Source organism: Panthera onca, chromosome A1 (genome assembly GCF_046562875.1).
Source record: "Panthera onca isolate mPanOnc1 chromosome A1, mPanOnc1 haplotype 2, whole genome shotgun sequence".
NCBI classification, from domain to species: domain Eukaryota; kingdom Metazoa; phylum Chordata; class Mammalia; order Carnivora; family Felidae; genus Panthera; species Panthera onca.
Genome location: NC_138339.1, coordinates 104155482 through 104170718, shown reverse-complemented (window position 1 = coordinate 104170718; position 15237 = coordinate 104155482). Strand labels below are relative to the sequence as shown.

Here is a 15237-nt window from a genome sequence, read left to right as displayed (position 1 = left end):
ACTTCTGCAGGCACCAGCAATGATTCATCAGCTTGTAAGACGCATGAATTTAGGGCATGACCATTAATTTTATGAACTTGCATCACATGTACCAGAACTCCTCTTTTCTTCTCACAAGATTCTAGGAAGTGTAAGGAGGAGGTGATACGGAATGATGAAGCTCCATTTCCATCTGCTGTCCCAAACGGGGCGGGGGGGGCATATTTTAACTTTTGATGATCTGACAACAGGGTAGATATATATGCCCGTATTTGAAAGAGGAAAAAGCCCAGAAAATCAAAAGTAAGATATTCGTATCACACAAGTCAAAATATTAAACAGAGGCCTGTGTGCAACTCTGTGGTTTGCAAACTCTGTCATAGATCTTTCTTGATTTCAACCCACATGTAAGAAGTAATGTTCGTTATCTGGTAATTAATTGCGTACACTGTTTTACTTCCAGTAAAAAACATACTCTATGCTCTTATGTTTAATGGACAGTTTTATACCCATTTTATGCATGAGAAAGTTGAGGACCTATGAGGGAAGATAATTACCTAAAAATCACACAGCTAATCAGGCATGAGACCCATGCCAAATAAGCCCAAAGGTTTAAGCCTCATGATCAGACACCCCACTTCCCTGTGTTTACCTGCCAAGTCTGTAAGTGTGAGCTGTATTTCATGTTTGTTTCCCATAAATACATCCTTATTGATAATGTCAATAAAGTAAATTTCATCACGCACTTGGAAGAGCTCTGTCTTCATCCTGGCAATGTTTTGCCTTCCAGAAGAACAAAACAATGCACCATAGTTTCCAAGTACCTTTCATTTGTCCCTGGGACCTTTGCTATTTGGATTATACTTCCTCCTTCCCAGACCTTAGCAAATATAATACTTTGGTCCAAATAATTGTGCCTGTAATAAAGACAATTTCAATGGCAAGCACCCTTTCCCCAAACTCCTATGTCTTTTTAGTGCTTTATTTTAGGCTGATCCATACTATCTAAAAATGTTTCAATAATATCTGAAGCTAGAGGAGGGCACAGTGACAAGAAAAAAAATTTATTAAAACTGACAATCAATGTTGGTATAAAGTTTTATAGTTTACCAAGTTGCAAAGCTAAAAGTCATGGGACTTTAAGCAAACCTCGTGAGGTAGCTAAAGCAGGCAGATCTCATGATTCCCATTTCATAAATGAGGAAAATGAGGTTCATTCAGATTTTTTTTACTTCAAATTCTGTGCTAGAGCTATAGTTACACAAGACTCCTGAGGACTTCATTATTAGTGTTATTTTTTATGACTCTTACCCTTCAAAATCAGAAGGGCATTTGCCTGAACTTTCATGCTCATGAGCAAGCAAAGAAATCAGAATTGGTATCATCAGCCAAAATTCACTTAAAATAAGTTTATTTATTATTCTCCAGATACGCTTTGGACAAGTTATTTTTAAAACAATTGTGCATCAGTAAAAGTCCATAGGAACAATGAACACTCCATAGACTTCTGGTGGAGAAAGTGAATTCAGAACAGACCTTGATATGCTGTCAAAATGAAACAATGCCTGGGCAAGTTCCATTACTGTTGCACAAACAAAACCAAGGAAATGGGAGAAGAAAGGAGAAAAGTAAAGTATATTTATGTCCTGCAGGGCTGGAGCTTTGGCAGGAAATTCCAAGTGAGAGTTCTCGTCAGTGCTCTACCAGTTGACCCTGGGATTGTGGAACCTTTGCACGGTCAACTCCAACCAGGCATGTGGTTAGCCCACAGGCTCCAGAGGCTGGAGGGGCCTGGGCCTCCCTTACATTTCCCATGTTCCCCAAAACCTGGCCACTCCATCTGTAGGGCAGTTTCCCTTCTTGCTCCTACAGGACTTGCACACCTGCAATTTAAAGCAGGAAGAGCTGCCTGTCTCCCCTCACCCTTTCCACTGCTCCTACATCCATTGTTTACTGAACCCTGTCTAAGTAAATGTTTGATTTTGCATTCGATACCTCTTACCTGGGAATAGATGACTTAGGTAACTTGAAGAGACAGGCTATATGCCTGACACACAGTAGATATTCTCAAATTATATTACATAACAATCACTTGGAATGGTCTTTTTTTTTTTAATGTTTATTTTTGAGAGAGAGAGAGACAGAGTGTGAGCAGGGAAGAGTCAGAGAGGGAGACACAGATACAAAGCAAGCTCTAGGCTCTGAGCTGTCAGTACAGAGCCTGATGTGGGACTCAAACTCACGGACCACGAGATCATGACCTGAGCTGAAGTCGGACTCTTAACCGACTGAGCCACCCAGGCATCCCTGGAATGCCCATTTCAAAAGCAGATTTCTAGGTCCTATCCCTGGAGATTCTGATTTAGTAGGCTTGGGATGGGACCCAATATCTGGATTCTAATCAAACACTCCAGACGATTTTGATGTAGGGGATCTAGGATAGTGCTCTCAGAAATAACATAGCAAGTGCTAAATAACTGAATAAAAGAAAAAATACATCTTGAATGAGTATCACTGGTTGAATAGTGTCTCTCACATTTGCCTTGCCAGAAGAATTATGGGGATACTCATTAAAAATACTGATTCCTAGGCCTACCCCAGACCTAGTATTCACGATTTCCAGAGAAGGCATCTGGGAATCTAAATTCTTAAATAGGTGCCCCAAATGAATCTTCTGATGAGGCACCTTTGAGGAATACTATCATATACTATGAATTCTGTCATGTCCCCAACACTTACTTCTTGTCCTTTGAAGCAGAGACTTGGGGTGACCACATCCGAGCTCTTATTGTCTTACGGAAATGGCTCCTTCACTGGAGGACCGTTTTAGCGCAAATTAGACCTATCAGCCAGACCCCAGACACTACTACTTCCAGTAAATAACCACCCTCAGCACAGAACCCAACATGAGGCTCAATCCCACGACCCTGGGATCATGACCCGAGCTGAAATCAAGAGTTGGAAGCTCAACCGACTGAGCCACCCAGGCGCCCCTCAGTCTCTACTATTTTAAATGATAGCTTTTCAGTTGTGTAAGCCTAACAGAGCTTGGGAATACTGATGTATTTTCAAGATTCCCCTCTACATTCCCTCTCTCACCCCTTGATATGAAGCTTGAGAATGCTAACTATGTTCAAGGTAATGCCTGGTAATTTTGCCCAGGTTTGGTTAATATATCTTTCCCTATTTAATCTGTGCATGCTCCATGTCCTAACATCTATTCCTTACCAGACCAGAAGTTTTTAAATGTGCAAGCCTATTGTGCCTGGGGAAAAATGTTGAACTTTTGCCTTTGTAATAAGATATGCTCCAATTACCAACTTTAGCAATTTAATATAGTTGAATAATAACTGAATGAGACACTTTGTCACTCAGTCATTATTCAAGCTCCTACTGGGGGTGGAGTGAGATGTTGCTGGAGGTCAGCCTATTCCCGGGGGAGCTTAGCCGCACAAATTGACTGAGAGATTTTTTTTTAAAAAACAATGTTACAAAAATGAAAAATTCCAGGAAATAGAAGTCAAACTGCAGATTTTCAAAACACTATAAAAGCTCAAGTTCAATTTTTAAAAATGGCATCATGCTTGGTGTTAATTTATATGCATGGATACTATGTTGGAGAGATAGAGCAACCACCTGGATAATTCAATCTAAGGAGTGCTTTGTAGGTGGACGGGATCCAAATAGATGAGATCATTTTCACATGGGCTAGAGATACGTGAAAATTTCCCCTCACCCTACACTGCATGTTACCTCAGATTCTGAAGACACTCCAGGATCCATTACAAGCTTCAAGCACTTTACCTTGCTTTGATGTGTACCAAGACATTTCTCTTGAAAATTCAAGGTCTCTGTATTTATATGTGAACCCTGAAGAAGCCAAGGATTTTTGTTTATTTTAGTTTTTTCTTTCTTTCTTTCTTTCAGGGGTACTGTTCCTATATCTAGGACTGAGGCTTCATTTGCCAATGAAGAAACTATCATAGGCAGACTTTGAATTTCTGTACTTAGTGTATATAATGTGTTCTAGAGTCTCACGAAAGTTAATCAGGGAAAATCCAAATGGCAGCCTTAGAGAAATAGGGTGTGGTCATTTGGGAAGGCTGCCTCTCCCTCTGGAAGGGCACCTGGTTAAAATGAGGCTGGGTCACAGAGTGTTGGGTCAGTAATGGCTGCCGTAGGGTAGGGATAGATGAAAGCTCTCAGGAAAGATATGGCACTCTTCCAGGGCATAGGAATCCTGATTCCTGCAGACCCACAGTGCTCATTTTGTGTGTGAACATCACTACCAAAGAGGTAATAAAGTTTCTTCATTTCATATTTCTACAGCAAGGCAAGACCTCACTGGCTGTCTAGCCCAAGGATATTTCACTAGAAGATGTAGGACACTTGCAGGAGTTCTGGAAAAAGTTCTGAAAGGTATAGAAAGCCCTGAGAGACAGATACCCCAGCAAAAGAGGACCAGAGATCTCATGGGAGTAGCTCTTCATCATTCACCTCCTCTCCTATCCCTACCCCACTGTATGCCAATCCCTAGGGTTTTATAAGCTCCTGACCGGGTTGAGGGACCAAGCACAGGTCAAAAAACAAAAACAAAAACAAAAACAAAAACACCCCAGGTCTGGGCTGACAAATTATTTAAGGCATCTCAAGGGGTTTTTCAATTATTTATAATCTGTGACAGTGATACCTACTTTTGTTAACCAAAATTTGTGTCATTTCTGGGGTATCATAAATAGAAATGCTTACAGTCAGGTAAGCATTCACGCAATAGATGGGTTTCCTTGACAGGAGAACTAGCCAAATGATGGATTTCTTGAAAGTCACCAAAGATATCACTCTTACATGGACACAGATAGAAGTTAAAAAACACTTTGCCTAAAGCATATACATTTCTCCATTTTATCCATGCCCTATGAACACAGAGAAAATCCTAATCTTTGCATCATATTTCAGCTCAGGGAACAGAACTGCTTATCTGAAAAGATGCAGTGGCCCTGGCCCGAAGAATATTCAGCTTTTGTCCCAGTGGAATCAAAATCCTCCTTTCCCTGTCTTGGTCCACCTTGAACTGGTTTTTAGAGAGAAACAGATTGATTGCCCTATAGTGGAGATGGCAAGAGAAACTCTAAGCCACATACTGGTAAATGCGATGCCTCCATCAGCATCACATGCCCCTTTGGAAGCAAACGGAATGATCTTGGTTATGGTCTTCAGTTGTGTCCAAGCTATGGCCTTACCTGACTACTCATCTTCCCTCATTTGAGCCTGATCTGATGACCACACCCCATCTCTACATCAACACCAGCTCAAGTTCCTCCTTCGGACCGACTCCTTCTTGCTATGCCAAGGGCCACTCTTAGCCTCTGTTTCTGATTTTATCAGCTTTAGTCTAGCAAGTCTTAGTCTAAGCTGCCATAGTGGATTATTCAAGCTGAACACATATATGTCTGCTAGCTCAACCGAGGCCCATGCACATCAGGAAGACCTAACCTCGTCCGAGGCCCTTGCTCTGGCTCAGCGCCTCTGGCATCTGTTGCACAACTGGGCACTACGGGAAGCATGGTTGCCATCCACAAAGACCAAGATGGAAAATATAAGCCATTCATTTGGCAACAATGTTGGCATCTTCTTTAATTCATGCTGCCAAGCCCTGACCAGAAAGATCTTAGCCTGTTTATTGCCCAATGCAGTCAGTCCAGACTCAAGACAGCTCGTCATGGTGAGTAGAGCCAGGTCATGGTGGGCAGAGCCAGCTCTAATGAGATTTATACATTCAAGAAAAGGAAAAGAGAAGGTGATCCAGACTCCATATCAGCCTGTGCCCACCAGACCCAAGCTAGAGGAAAATCTAGAAAACTTCATGAAACTAAACAGGAAAAAGTTTTTTTTTTAAATTATTATTATTTAGAAAATGACCAAAAATATTCTCCTCTTTAAATATTTTGATTTGGTTTTCATAGGAAAAACTGAATATGTTTTCTGCCCATATAAAGTTGTGTGATCTTTTTCCAGGAATAATGGAAATAGTAAAATAGACGTGGAAAAGTAAGCAACTGGAGTAGGGGACATGTTACAATATAGAGAAGAGCTGTGTCACTGCTGCCTACAGAGTGATAATCCCATGTCCCAAGTGATCTTGAAAGCACCTTAAAGAAGCCAGGGAGAAAAGTAAGCACTTGCGAATACATTTCTCTCATTTTATCCTCTCCCCAAATCTTTCAAGTTAAGTGTTATTTCCCCCATTTTGCCAAGAAGGAAACCGAGGCAGCCTCACAGAAGTGAAAGCATTGCTCAAGGTTGCAAAACTAACAAGTGGTTGTGTTGGGAGATGAGCCCAGTCTACCAGACACCAAGGCTCATAACTGCCTCCAATTAAGGACTGTCATTAACTTAGACAACTGTCTTCTCCCAGAAGCATACGCCGAAAGAAGTTTACCAACATTCCAAGACAATGTCATCAGGGAGAGCATGGTCAAGTTACCATTGAAGGAGTCCTTCCAGTACATTTCCCAAAACTAATACTGGAAGTGTTGGAAGGTGAGTTTGGTAATTGGTTGACTTTTAATAGACGATTTATTTTAAGCTGCCTGGCCTGATGATGCAACAAGGAAGGGAATGAGCTTGGTTTGCAGACAGATTTCTGATCTTCTGGGAAGTGTTTCTGCTTTAATAAGCTTTGACTCTCAAAGGAAATTCCTAAGGACACTCAGTCACCTGGCTGAGCTGCCAGGTCTGTAAATACACACCTGCCCATGTGCACACAAATGTACCAGAATAGATAATTCTGTAGTGAGGGCAGTGCTGCTTTCATCAGGGAGCAGTCTATTGTAAATAGCAAGGAGAAGACTGTTGGGAGGAAATGTTTTTTTTCTTTTAACTTGGGTCCAGTGATTGGAAACTGCAAATTAATGACCACAGATAGATTAACAGGAGAAGAGACAAGGTTTGCTTATGTCTACGCGTGGTACTACTCAGTGATGGGTAACTCACTCAACAGCCAAGGATAAGAAGAGGCTTTTGGCGGGGTGGGGGGGGACTTTTTGATGCCAGTGGGAATGGGCGGTCTGTCTCTAAGGCAGCTGAATTCACAGCAAACTCCCATTCGAGGGGGGTTAATGGCAGGTGTATACTGTGGAGGCTCTGCTTCAGTCAGCTAAGAGGAGTTAAAATAAGATTTATTTCTGTATCTTTTTTAGCTCAAAGGTTTTCACTTTAAAATCACCTCTGGAAGTCTGAATGGCTCCCCACATTCTCTCCATCTGAAACTTCCCTAGAAGTTTCATGAAGAAGAAGAAGAAGAAGAAGGAGAAGAAGAAGAAGGAGAAGAAGGAGAAGAAGGAGAAGAAGAAGAAGAAGAAGAAGAAGAAGAAGAAGAAGAAGAAGAAAAAGAAGAACGAGAAGAAGAAGGAGGAGGAGGAGGAGGAGGAGGAGGAGGAGGAGGAGAAGAAGAAGAAGAAGAAGAAGAAGAAGAAGAAGAAGAACAACAACAACAACAACAACAACAACAACAACAACGAGAAGAAGAAGAAGAAGAGGAGGAGGAGGAGGAAGAAAAAGCAGCAGCAGCAGCAGCAAGGTTGATTGCTGTGGAGAAATACTCTAATTAAAGATTCCAGGCAAGGTATACAGAGGGAAAGAAAAACAAACATAGAATAATGGTTGGAGCAGACTATGAACGCAGGTTCTGAGTCAAGAGGGGAGCCAGTCAAGATTTCTAGGTGTTGGGTTCAAAGCATCTTTAGTGAGGATGATAATGTCATGGTCATGGTTACTTCCTGGAGCAAAGCATGCAAGATGTAGGTGTTCTGGTGTTTATGAGCAGCCTCCATTGTTGGGGTGATAAATGCTTACAAGTTATATCAAGGTGTCCAGCTTCAGCTTGCAGGGAGGGCTTCAGGAAAAAGGCAGTTTTAATTCCCAGTGATACCAAGTCAGAAAGGGGGGGGGGGGGTGAGGGAGGGGAAATTGCAATCATTAATCACCAACAAAATAAGCAAGACAGCAGGGTACAGTTTGCAAAGAGGTGAAAAACAGCTCAAAAACAATGAACAAGACCCAAACCTGATAACACAGAAAGGTGGGTTATTATTTTTCATTGAAACGTAAAGTGTTTCTCTACCATCTTAATCAAAGATAATCAAAGTAAGATTACCCTATCTTAATCAAAGATAATCAAAGTAAGATTAGTCATGTTGACAAAATAAGCCTAGACTCATCAAAGTTGGCCTGATCATTTACATAAATGGAGCAAGTGTGAGTGGTAATTGACCACATAGGCCTTTTTATGTTTGCTTTATTGGAACTATTGTAAGGAACCTCAGATTAGACTTTTAAATCCCTCTTAATGCTTATAAGCCAAGCCAAGAACTTATGAGACTTCATTTGCAGTACCTATAGATTTGGGTGGTTTCCTCTTTTCTTGAGATCCCCCAAATATTCTAAAGTTCCTGGGCTTGCCAAAGAGTGACATTCTGTACTCACCTATAAGACTAGGAAAACTATAAGCCAGGTAACAGGCCAGTTTTTTCAAGAGGACTTTGTAAACATTGACTCCATAAAGCCAATCTTAATTCCTTAATACCGTCTAGTCATATCTGATTCTATCATACTATTCGCAAATATGACATTTCAGCCAAAGCCTTGAGGATAAAACCAATTTTCTCAATTATGTCCTGTTATAAGGAGAACAAATTCTTATTGAAATTTCAAAAAATTATATTGCAATGAAAATAAGAATATGCAATAAGAGTTTCTGAATTCTGTAGGGAGAAAAAGATAAATGTTTCACTTTAATTTACAAAGATACAACCTACTAAATTATGAATTACAAATGGCTTACGAGAAAAGAGAAAACATCTAGAAAATAGCAAAGAGAAATTATAGCCAGAAAATAAAACATTAAAGAATCAGCAGTGGTTCCAAACAAAACTATAAAAATTATAATCATTCTTCATCTGTTCATTCAGTCCCATGTAATTAATTCTTGTTCTGGTTGATCTTGAGTTAGAAATTTGATGAACTCATCAGCTTGTCCCCCAGAGTTCTGGAAATCCTCACTTATTCTAGAGCTATGTTCTCCAAGTTATTTAAGCAATGCCATGAGAAGCCTGTATCCCAGAGTACCTGTTATAGACCTTCCTATGGTTCTCTGAGATATCCCTTTTGTTGAACACAAAGTATTCTAGCTTGTAACTAACTGTAAGAGTCTTAGGAAAGCACCAGAATACAACAATAACTATCTGTAAATGACAAAAAAATTTCAATGACCATTGTTAAAGTTTGACAAAAGTTCACTGTAAAAAAATAGTGCAATTGACAAAGAAATTTGGTTGTTTATGTGACATACAAATTTTTAGGATAATGACTGGAATTATGGCTCATAACATTATATCAAGACATATCATGGATATGGAGGGCATTAACAGCTTTCTAAGAAGTTAGTTTACATCTCTTTTAGCAAGGTAAGAGGAAAATCCTTTGAGATTTTCCAGGGACTCTGAAAAGTCTCATTGTCAATTTGAGGTCAAGGAGACTTCATTTAGAATTTGATTTTAGGAAGTTGTCCAAAATGTCAAAGGTTTGAACATCTGTTTAAACAAGATCACAGGTCAGTTTTTTGAGGGGGGAGAAAAAGAGACTTGGGCTTCTAAAATAATCAAAGACGTAATAAAGCACTGGAAATTATTTCAATAAAACACAGAATCTGTTTCCTAGGTAGGTTATTTAAAAGGTAAAGGATCAAAGGGGCACATCACCCCATTGTATACAGCAGGGCTATCAATAACAGCCAAAGTATGGAAAGAGCCCAAATGCCCTTCCACTGATGAATGGATAAAGAAGATGTGGAATGGGGCACCTGGGTGGCTCAGTTAGTTGAGCGTCTGACTTCGACTCAGGTCATGATCTCGTTGTTCCCAAGTATGAGCCCCGTGTTGCACTCTGTGCTGACAGCTCAGAGCCTGGAGCCTGTTTCACATCCTGTGTCACCCTCTCTCTCTCTCTGCCCCTTCTACACTCATGCTCTGTCTCTCTCTCTCTCAAAAATAAATAAACATTTAACAAATTAAAAAAAAAAAAAAACAAGAAGAATTACACAATGAAATACTACTCAGCAATCAAAAAGAATGATATCTTGCCACTTGCAACAACATGGATGGAACTAGAGTGCATTATGCTAAACGAAGTAAGTCAGTCAGAGAAAGAGAAATATCATATGATTTCACTCATATGTGGAATTTAAGAAACACAACACATGAACATAGGGGAAGGGACGCAAAAATAAGATAAAAACAGAGAGTGAGACAAACCATAAGAAATTCTTAAACACAGAGAACAAACAGGGTTGCTGGTGACGTGGTGGGTGGGGTATGGGGTAAATGGGTGACGGGCATTAAGGAGGGCACTTGTTGGGATGAGCACTGGGTGTCGTATGTAAGTGATGAATCACTAAATTCTACCCCTGAAACCGTTATTACACTAGATGTTAACCAGCTTGGATTTAAATAAATAATTTTTTAAAAAAAGGTAAAAGAAACCTTTCACAATCTCTTATTAAGAATAGACCAATAGTCCGACAAAGTTCGTCTTTTTAAGAGAGAGAAAACCAAATTCTGGCTTTGCACTGGTACGTACTGATTTTAAAATTCATTTTAAACCTTATAATAAATGCATTCAATCTTAGCCAGCTTGACCACATGAGATATGATTCTCTCTCTGTGCGCTGTCCCAAACCTTCAGTCCCCAACCCTTTACATCTTGCTGAATCCATTCATGTTTTTGTCCCTCACTATTACCGTTCTCATTCTGAAACAATCTTTAAACAATGACTTTAGGACAGAACTACTTTTTTCTCCTTAACAAAAACAATCTGACATTCCTTAAACACTTGGCATTCAGAGTTTTTATTTCTTCACCCTTATTGTTTCTTGCAGCTTAATTTACATATATTGATTATAATTTTCAATCCTTAATAACTTTTATTTTGCAGAGAAAACTAAGAAGTAGACAATTGTAAACTGTCATATACCAGCATTGTGTAGTTAAATTAGAATACTTATCAACATATTATCTCACAATTTCTAGAGGCATATGTTTCCTCATAGTATAATTTCTCAAGGTGACAAAAAGATCATGTTTATTAATAGATTCAAATATCTTTAATCTCTCCGCATAAATAAGAAGCCCAAAGTAGATAAACTTAAAGTTATGTTCAGTAAGTAATGGCTCGGCCTTTTATCTAAAAATGATGTAGCTATTCAATGAATATCTGTCATTTAACAAAACTTAGGATAGCTTTAAGGTTTCAAATTACCAAAAAGATTTCGGAAACTACCTCTAAGCAATTATACACTGAAACACAATTATGATTGGACTGAAGGTTAAATGATTAAATTCGATTAAAGTCAAATCTGTAAAGTTTTACACTCCTCAACATCTAATAAATATATTAGCGTATTTAATTAATAAACTCAAGTAGCCTAAAAATACATGCTTGCATCATAGGGCTGTTAACTCAGAAGACACAGTTGTTTTTGTTAAGCCAGCAATATTAAACTGATGTTATTTACCAAAGAGTTACCCAAATGATGTGAACTTGAAAAATACTTGGATTCGTTCCTGTGTTTCTCAGTTTTAGGAATATTTAATTTATTTAAGTATTTCTTTTTCTCCAAGCCAATTAAAACAGAACTCTTTTAAGGAATTTTATAAATGAACTTGGCATACCCTCCAGAGGCAAGAAAATATGACATTATGTAACATGCATACCTAGGCATACGTAAGCTAATACACAGATACAAATAGAGACCTTACAGCTCACAGACATTCAAAAACTCACTAGCTCATACAAGAGTTCGTTTTCATCTTTGCCCCACTTTTTACTCAAACTACGTTTGTGTGTGGAATGTTATTTGTTCAATATAAGGGCTAAAGCTTTTTCTTAATATTTGCGGGACAGATCTTCAAGTTCCTTCTCGCTGCCGTGATGTGTAATCACACAGAGGCTGCGCACAGTTCAGCCTCAGGTGACTGTTTCAATGGACTGAGACGTTACTTTTGAGAGGCTGGGTGTGATGAGGAAATGGCAGTGTGGGTTTGCTAAGGGGGAACAGTGGTCTTATCAGGAGAAGAAATAAATTTCTCACATTTTATGACAGGAAGCAGTAGTACAAGTAGAAGAAAGCACCCCTCGGCTGACAGCCAGAGTTATTTCCTCGGATGTTTGTGTTTGAGAGAGATGGCTTTCAGGTCTCTGAGAAGACAGTTCTGGGGTGTAGAAGATTTGCATTCTCAAAGAGGGAGGAGAAGGATGTAACCTTTGCAAGTAACTGCTCTGGGAGCACCTGGGTAGCTCAGTCCCTTGAGCATCTCACTGTTGGTTTCAGCTCAGGTCGGATCCCAGGGTCATGGACTGAGCCCCGCCTCAGACTATGCTCTAAGCATGGAGCCTGCTTGAGATTCTCTTTCCCTCTGCCCCTCTCCCTTTGCCCCTCTCCCTCACTTGTGCTCTCTCTCTCTCAAATTAAAATAATAATAATAATAATAATAATAATAATAATAATAAGGGCATCTGGGTGGCTCAGTCAGTTCAGGGTCCAACTTAATCTCATGTCACGATCTCACAGTTCATGAGTTTGAACCCTGCGTTGGGCTCTGTGCTGACACTTCAGAGCCTGGAGCCTGCTTCCTATTTTGTGTCTCCCTCTGTCTCTCTGCCCCTCCCCTGCTTGTACTCTGTCTCTTAAAAATAAATTAAAATGTTTAAAAAAATTTAATTTTGTTAGGGCGCCTGGGTGGCTCATTCGGTTCGGCGTCTCACTTCAGCTCAGGTCATGATCTCGTGGTCCGTGAGTTCTAGCTCCATGTCGAGCTCTGTGCTGAGAGCTCAGAGCCTGGAGCCTGCTTCGGATTCTGTGTCTCCCTCTCTCTCTGTGCCCCTCTCCCGCTCATGCTCTGTCTCTCTCTTAAAAACAAATAAACATTAAAAAAATTACAAAGGATCTGCTGTCTGGCCAACGGTGATTTAAGATCTCGAAAGGGATACTTGTTTCAAAGTGTGACTCAAAGCCAATAAGCCTTTCTACGACTTGGCCATGGACACAAGAGGCATCCCCCAAAGGGTGGGGAAGATGAAGCCCCACGATCCAAAGTCACTTCCGATGCTAGCCAAAGAGAAAGAAAGCAAAGAAGCTCGTTCCAACAGGTGATGAGGATGGTGTTCGTGTAAACTCGTGTCTCCAATTCCGCAGCCCCCCAAAATGAGATGCCTCCAACCACAGACATTCCTGTCTGTCACACCAGGCAGACGATGCTGGAATGGGACCTCCCCGCACTAGCAAGGCAATGTAGAAACAGAGGAGGAGGCATTATGGACCAAGATCCTTTATTTGGATTTAAGACAAACCCTCTAACAGCCAGCAATGGTTAGTCGGACACCAGCAGCAAAGGGGGTACCCACTCTTATTCTTGCCTGCAGACCACAGATTCCCATGCCTCCAACCTAATAGCCTCTTTTGAGCACAGCTCCAAAAATGTGCACTCCCAGGCCGACAGAAAACCAGAGAGTGAATGCTCTCCCTAGATGCAAACCAAGCAAGCTCTCAGGACACAAAACAAGACACACGGGACACAACAGCCATCCCCGCGAGGGAAAGGAACTAAGAGCACTCAAACCAAGAGCCACAACATACAAAGAGCTAGTTTGTATAAGTGGTTTCTCCTGCTAATTTGAGTCTTGGCAAGAAAAGAAACGGAGCGACGCTTATTGCTCAACCAGACCCTGAGCACCAGTAAGGAAATTTACCCGTCTGCTGGGTCAGAGGTCCTCAGATCTCAGCAGCAGTCTCTGATCACCACTGAAACTGTCAGAGGAAAACTTTTCTTCTTGTAACTTGTGTCTAGTCATTGGGGGCCTGCAAATTAACTGACAATAGATAATCAGGAGAAAAGACGAGGATAATCTATGCACGCAGGTGGAAATGCTCAGTGATGAGAAATCCACTCAATAGCCGGAGATAAAAAGGTTCATGTAGCAAAATTTCACAAAGGGGTGGTAGTGGTGGTACCCAGGGCTTTAATAGGAAGGCATGAAGGTTCTGCTGTGCCTTTTGGTGCTAGTGGGAATGGGCAGTCTGTCCCCACGGCAGCTGAATTTGCAGGAAACTCCCCGGGAGGGGGATTAACGGTAGTTGTATTTTCTGGAGGCTCTGTTGTAGTCAGATAACGGCAATTTAGATAAGATTTCTTTCTGCATCTGCTTTAGCTAAAATGTTTGGTCTTTGACATTATCTTTATAGCAACCCTGGGGTCTGAGTGGGTGCCTGCAAGATTTAAGACTCATATCATTACAAGAACTTTAAAAAATGAAAACTTCCTGGGTCCTTCCTGAAGCAAGTTTTAAGACAGGCAGTATTTCTGTGATGGGCTTGAGAGCTTTGGGAAGGTTCACTGAGGCTCCTGGTGACAGAGACTTTGCTGCCTCATACAAAGGCACTGTGGGGTCATCAATACAGTCTCCACACAGGCTGAGATCATCCTGGGCCTCATTTCAACAATGTAAGTGTTGGCTCTTATGCCCACAGTGAAGGCTGGTATTTCACTTCCTTAAGTCCTCAAGCTCCAAGCCCATTACTTGTCTTCAAAAAATTATTGCGCAATATCTCAAGACTTAAGTAATACCAGTTTTTGAACTATATATATATATATATATATATATATTGGTTTTGTCTTTTACCCACCACAAGCAGGAAAAGTAGACTATTTATATTTTGGGGTCACAAATTGATCTTATAACTGCAAACACACACTTCTAAGGAAATACTGTTATCAGTGGAAATCTCTAGAAGAAAAGGTGAAGTTCAAAGTACTAATTTCAATATTCTCTATTACTTTGAATTCATGCTATTTGGCTGCAAGGAGAACATACTTCCTGTTTGTGAAAGCCGTGTTCACAACTTCAGCAACTCTGCAGTTATTAAGATAGCTAAGGAGGACATGTCCTCAAAAAGCCGTGGTCTCAAATTCATCAATTCAAACTGCTTGTACAGAACACGAAGTGTAGAAATTAAAGATAAATGAACCACCAGGTGATCTTTTTTTAGGAGACAGCAAGCCCCATAAAAGAAAGGCAGGTATATGTCTATAAGGTAGACTCTCAGGATGAAATTTCTTAAGGATAGGGACCATGGATTAGAGTTCACAAACTTGCAGGGACACCAGAAATCAATAGCAATGAAGGATAACAATGCAGACTTAATG

At 40.4% G+C, this 15237-nt stretch overlaps 1 long non-coding RNA gene across 3 annotated transcripts in view; it reads right to left on the bottom strand.

Annotated features, from left to right (window-relative positions):
• LOC132681312 (uncharacterized) overlaps window positions 1-15237 on the bottom strand; it is a 53043-nt gene that overhangs the window by 19065 nt on the left and 18741 nt on the right. The window lies entirely within an intron of this gene.